We start from the raw sequence: 7587 nt of genomic DNA on the forward strand, positions 1-7587 counted from the left end.
TATTATCTAATAAAGAGGTCTTAATTTTTACAATTTAATCCGATACATCGTGGCAAATGGTAAGAGCCTTTTCTAGTTTCATGAGAACATGTGTCCATGTGTTACAATATTATGTAGCAACGTAAATGTGGTAATATATACATACATACATATATATATGTATACATATACACACACACACACACACACACACATATATATATATATATATATATATATATATATATATATATATATATATATACGTATATATATAAAAGCATACAGCAGGGTCCATAAAACACATCAAATAGGCCAAAGTTTATTCACATGATACGTTTTGCACATGTTCTATGTGCATCTTCAGTCTGTAAAAATAACATAAGAATTGTTAAAATTTACAAAAATATTTTAAAAAAAATTTTTTTAAATAAAGTTAAGAAAGAAAAAAAAATATTGTTACTTATAAAAATTAATATAACTTAAAAGGATTACAGTAAAAAAAGACCCAGTTCTCACCAAACCACTCAAAGGAGAAGGAGAAGAACGAATGACCAAGATTTCACACCAACCTACGACTTCAGTTATGCTAGATAAAGAGGAGAAGCGGAAACGTTAGAGTTCAAAGAAGCAAACAAGCCGTTTGATGTATAAGACTCAAGGGTTGCTAGGAAATTCACTATGGCTTGTACCACCATAATGGAGAAATGCTTTTTATTAACTTCGATTTTACATATAGAAGCATGGTTTTTTATATTGGAAAATTCTGGTTTACTCAGTTTCTGGCCCGTTCTAAAACTGTATCCCATATGGCTACAATATCTCATCTGCAGCAACCTCCGGCAAGATCCAACATAAATACCGGGACATCCCGGGCACTTGAATTTATAAATAATGTTAGATCTCATGAAGGTCTGCAGTTTATCCTTGTAGTTAAAGAATACGCCAATCTTGAGTGGATTGATTGGAATCAATTGAATCTTAAGGCATCCAAATTCTTGTTCAATTATTTGTTTAAGGTTCGTTGAAATACCCAGAAACGTTGGAGCTTTCAAAGCAAAGACTAAAGTTTCATTAAGTGAAGTTTCATTCTGTCTTGAATCTTTACCTTAATACCCCCACTCTAACTGGTAAGTCATTGCTCCTGTCTAAATCGATTTGACAAACGTGTATATCGTGAATTCGATCACGACATTCTATTGCCTTTGGAAGGTGTAGCATACTTTGCCAAAAATATTTGGATGGTCGAAAAAATAACAGTAGGCAATAGATATAAGGTTAAAAATACGAGGGTTTTGTAAGGTTGAGGCTCCTGTCTGAGTCGATTTGACAAATATCGATATTACAGATAGAAGCTATACTTGAATTCAATCATGACATCTTATTGCCTTTGGAAGGTGTAGTATATTTTACCAAAAATATTTTGATGGCCGAAAAAGTAAGAGTAGGTAATTGAGATGAGGGTTAAAAATACGAAGGTTCTGGAAGGTTGAGGCTCCCATCTCAATCGATTTGACAAATATGGATATAACTGGAAGAAACTATACTTGAATTCAATCATGACATCTTACTGCCTTTGGAATGTGTAGTATACTACACCAGAAATATTTGGATGGTCGAAAAACTAATAGTTGGTAATAGAGATGAGGTTAAAATTACGAGGGTTCTGTAATGTTGAGGAGCATAAGTTTTGTAGTTAGCTTTAGCCTTAAGGAGGACTGTAAAATTCTTTAATTATATTCGATATTCTTTTTAACAAGAGTGAGGAGCTGATAGCGTTAGTATCCTATAGTCTAACTGTTCTAGTTAGACTCGTTGGGCATACCATGTTTTGTAATTATTGACCTCCCTCCCTTTCCGTCGAAATACCTTCTCTTTCTCTTTTTTTTCATTCTCCTTTAAATTTGGGAGAGAATTTCACTTAAGGATTCAAGAGTGGCATGGAGGGAAGGACCAACTCGTAGAGGTGGACGTGGCCATAAAAAGGATGAGAAGACCGATGACCTGGAACATAGGTCATTGTTTCCAAGCTTTAAGGAAAAAAAATCCAAGAAATTTTTGATTCGCTAGGCTATATGACCTTGAAACATGTCACAATAGAAAAAAAGTATTTGAGGAGAACAATAAACAACCCTTAAGTTTAACTGAATTGGATAAATAATAATAATAATAATAATAATAATAATAATAATAATAATAATAATAATAATAATAATAATAATAATAATAATAATAATAATGCAAAAGAGTGTGCTCCTGGAAACAGCGCACATAGTAAGAAAAGTGATGGACTCCCAAGGAGGCAGGATGCAACCCGGAACCCCACACTTTAAATTCACCCAGTCGAATTGGAGGACTGTGATTAACTAAAAAAAATAAATAAATAAAAAAATAATACATTTCAGCATTGTTCATTGGTAATACCCATTAAAAAAGCCGCCCCCCCCCCCCCACCATTAAGATTTGATTATTTCAATCAGGTGTATTGTTTTGCTGTCTTTGGAGAAATTCATCTGTAATTGATGAACGACACAGCGCATAATTCGGTATTGTTCAAAAGTTCCGGACTGGTTTCTGTAGGGAAACCAATGTTGCTTTCGCTCTCCTTAAACCACAGAGATTTTTTTCATACTGGACGATGGTTGGTCCCTTGTAGGGAGTGTATCAGAGATGGTCCTCATCTGAGCATGACAGTATGTTGTAAGGAAATCATTACTTGTTTCTGATAGCACTTAATGGAGCCAGAATTGAAGCCATTGTTTGTACAACCGCAGGTAAATCTGACATAATGCAACTTCTACTGAGAAAGTAAAAATTAATCAGTGCTTAGTAACCCTTCCGTGTTTCTCTGCACTGCTGTTTATGTATTCAAGGACGAATTCAGCCTGAGATTCCAGAAGACCCTCAAGTTCACCTTTATATTTCCAGTGAAGGTGGTTTGAAGTCTCCATCCATCGTGGTTGCGTCTGGTAAAATGTTCATAAGTACTGAAGGACGTGAGGTCTCATAATCTCATCATTAGTTGGTCTTGATAGAAGTAGCCATCGTGGTTGTGACTGGTAAAATGTTCACATGTACCGAAGGCGGTGAAGTCTCATAATTTCATTATTAGCTGGTTTTGATAAGAGTAGAAGGATAAATTCAAGTGCCACAATGAATGTGGTTTGAGTGCTGCGATGTATGAAGATTAACTTAATAAAAGCCTGGGTAACTGGGATGCTTTATATACTCTTTTGGGGGTAATAAGTGTCGATATGCACTGGAATGTGGACATGAGATTTCGTAGTTCCTAATGGCTGCTAATGCATGCAGGCATCATCTGTATTCCTAACAAAGATAAGAGATATGAAAGGACATCTTGAGTGCAATATCGTAACAAGCAACGCATTGATTCTCGGGCATTCTACTGAGGGGTCAGAGATGCGTATTTCTGGTGATAGAAGTTCATTCTAGAAGCGGTTCGGAAGTCACGTAAAGCCGTTGGTCCCGTTGCTGAATAACCATACTGGTTCCATGCAACGTAAAAAAACCATACAAACCATAGTTGCCATAAATGGACTTTAAGCATGTTCAGCACACTATGGCTATATGAAACACACAAAACGATAAGGACTAACATGCACGGTATCTCAAAACTATACGATGTTACCTAGCTTTGGGAGCCTTGAGATATATGATTGTGTCTGAGTGTATTTCCTGCCTGAGTGAGAGTCTGAGGTACTTAACTAAAACATATAGAAATTTCAGTGCCCTAATCGCGTCTCATTTGGCGCAACGCGTAACCACTTACGACTTGACATTTTATAAATACTGTGGCCATATGTCAGCACCTCTAACCAAGGTCCAGAGAAAGGCAGGTCAACCCAGGGGAGTCACGAAATTTGTCGCCACCCTCATCCCGGATTTTCATGTCAAAGCAGACCACCAGAAATAATAATGATAATAATAATAATAATGGGCACAATTTTCATTGTTGAAAATGATGACAATGGTTGCAGGTCCACAATAATATCGCATGTGAAGTATAAAGTCTTTAATAGATAATAAAAGCTTTCGAACCTGCAACCAATAATAATAATAATAATAATAATAATAATAATAATAATAATAATAATAATAATAATAATATCGTTTATTTCATCTCAGGGCCATATACATGGAATATACAAAAAGCAGATAGTAACATACACAATCTAGATACGAGGCAACATGATAACAAAAATGAATAAACGGCACTTTTCCACACATTAGCTGAGGTAGCATATAAGATAGTAATCATAATACTGGCAATAACAGTAATGATATCGGTGAAGAAAAAAAATTCAATGAGAGTGATTTAACCCAGGTCAGGGTACTGACTTCTCATTCGTTTACCAACTAGACCGGAGATTGCCAGGGAGACATATTTTGTGGTACTGCTGGTCTGTTTTATATTAAATCATTACGCCTTTGTAGTGACACTGCTGTCAACTGACAAAATGCCAAAATACTTTCCCTCCTTAAGGGTTGCATGGTCCTTACATTGAGGTCTAGTATTCTGTTCAAGTGCTGATGAATCCTATTTTTTTTTTAATTGTAAGAATAATCATGTGTACAGTTGTTCGTTGAATTTAAAAACAAAGAAGAAAAAAAAAAAACAGGTGATAATGTTAGTTTTTCCTGCTTCCCTCAGAATGAAAAATGGAAATGTTTCTTCTTAATATCTACTATATTGGACCTTGTTTCTATTCACGCCTTGGTCTCTTTCTCATCTTTGTTTAATTCATCGACACATGAGTATACGCTTTCACACATCTATCACGAATATCTCAGCAAGGAAACAGAATAAACTCTGCAACAACAAATTCTGAAAACCAGGCATATTCTAACAGAACACTTACAATCAACAAAGATATAGTAGAGTATATTACTATGCAAAACAAGCCAAGTGAAGGAATAGCTCCTACTACTGCATAACCACTCGTTTTTTGGAATGCTTCCTAAAAGGAAAAAAAACCCACGATTAAATATTGATTCCACGTTTCGCTTTCTCCCTCAATTTCAAAAAACAGACTGCGCAAGTCACACCGGGCATTCAGACTGGCCAATCACGCATCGTCCGGTGATTGGAGAAATCACTGCTCTCGTAAATTATATTGCTTCCTGGTAAAATCTCACGCCACTCGCAAGTGAGACCTCCGAGTGGAAAAAGGGGGGGCGTCTCAAATCCAACTGAGCAAGCATTGGCAGACATTTGAAGTTTCTTTTGCAACATCAAGGTGGTTTGATGTATGTATATATATATATATATAAATATAAAATCCTGTTTCAATGACGCTTTCGTTTTCTTAGGGGGAGATTGAATTACGTGAGATGGCTTGTACTAATTCTGCATTGGGAAAAATTGAAGAATAGTTGTTTTTATATCAATTAAACCTTTCGTTTTCTTAATGAGAGGTTGAATTGTGTGCAATGGTTGGTACTACTTTGATTGGGAAAAATTGAAGAAATTGGAGAATATTGTTACGAACAAACTTCTTGTGTTCAATATTTTAATTGTTGAAATAATGTAAAATAATGTATTTTTGTTATTTTTAAATAAAAGTTAAAAGAAAAATAAAAAAAATATTTCATATACTTCTATTTGTTCTCAGTATATATATATATATATATATATATAGATATATATATATATATATATATATATATATATATATATATATATATATATATAATATATATATATAAAGAACTCAATCATTAGTACTGATAAGTAGTCCCGTATATTTTTGTTTTTTCTTGTATGATTATATAAATGTAAGTTCTAACACTTAAAACGTAAAGTATATATAATATAATATATATATATATATATATATATATATATATATGTGTGTGTGTGTGTGTGTGTGTGTGTGTGTGTGTGCGTGTGTGTGTGTGGATATATGACCTTAGTATGGTCAGAACGTCAAAACTACAAAAGAGAGAGAGAGAGAGAGAGAGAGAGAGAGAGAGAGAGAGAGAGAGATGATATTGTTTAAATTTTTTGTATTTTATCATCCAGGTGACATACAGATATAAAATAAACTCATTTTGAATAGTTAGCAATCCATGGACAAATTCATTCGAAAAATGACTATATACTTGCAGCAAATAAGATCTCATAGATATGGCAATGTCTCTTATCCATGATCATGAAAAATGAAATTGATAAATTGTATATACAAAGTCGAATAAGTATAATACGTCCCCTCAAAACTATGCTGTACTATATCTGTTTTTTTCCATCTGTCCATCCGCCTGTGGTGATTTTGTATGGTAACACTGCGTCCGGGGCTTTAAATACTTACGCTATGTGTAAGTTTTAGGTAAATAAAAGGATATCTGGGTGTACATTTGCAACTGAAAAGTGTTTTAATAATTTACTGTATGCGAATTATACCGTTAATATTCTAAATAGGATATTGTTATTATTGTTGAATGTAAGCTGAATGTAACTCTCTAAAGCCCGGGACGCAGTGTTACCATACGCAAACACCACAGGGAGGTGGACAGATGGAAAAAAAACAGAGTATAGGTAATACATTACCTGTTATTCAACTTGAAAATATCGAAGTATGACTGAACTATTCGTTGTTATTTGATGATATTGTTGTAGTTCTTCTTCTTGTTCTCCTTGTTCCGGGGGTACGAAAGGTCTATGGAAGAGCCTAAAAAGATCTGAAAAAGGTGTTTCGCGTCGAGTTGAAGATACAGGAATTTTATGATAGGATATTTATAATTTATTTATTAGAATTGAATTGTAAAAATATGAATAACGTACATGTTAAACAGTACAGAAAAAGTATTTCTAATAAAATATTCCATATTTATTTTAATCTTCGTTGGTGAAACAACGCTCTATTTGACCATAGATTTCAGCTGCAGGTCGGATCACGCCTTGTTACCTATGAATACATTCAAGAAAGACATCATAGAAGGTTTAAATTCGTAATGATTTAAGCTTAGTCAGGAAAATTTCTAGATGAATATGGCGAGGATATATCCCTGGATTTTTTTACACGATTATAGTCCAGATATCCTACTATTAAGAACGTCGAGGATATTATCATGGTTGTGGTAACAACAGAAAAATTCACAAAATGAAATTATTTTTATCCATGAAAATAAGTTTCTAAGTGGTAAAAGGATTCAAAAGAATACGTATGTAAGATAAATTGTTATGGCTTTTGTGAATGTCGAACTATCTCAATATGACACTATGTCTAGTACTTCTTTCCCACCGTTATTCTTACATGCAGTTTAGAGTCAATTCGATTCGCATTAGAAGAGACGGGATGATCAAATTGAAAGACGTTAATTTCAACAATGTTCAACATGGTAAATTAACTGATAAATCTACAAAGTCAGATTCTCCTTTAACTCACAGTAAAAAGAATGAAGTAGTCATACCCGTGGGAATGTGATAAATTCTTAAATATCGGATCTGGTACCCTACTGCATTGCGATCAGTATTAACTCATTAATATTCTGAAGCTGATTGTGAATAAACATTCAGGAGTAAATAGGAAATGTTTTTGACTGCATATCATTTCATCTCATCCACACACCGGCGTCGGTGACCCTGGT

Source organism: Macrobrachium nipponense, chromosome 39, assembly GCF_015104395.2.
Source record: "Macrobrachium nipponense isolate FS-2020 chromosome 39, ASM1510439v2, whole genome shotgun sequence".
In the NCBI taxonomy this organism is placed as follows: Eukaryota; Metazoa; Arthropoda; class Malacostraca; order Decapoda; family Palaemonidae; genus Macrobrachium; species Macrobrachium nipponense.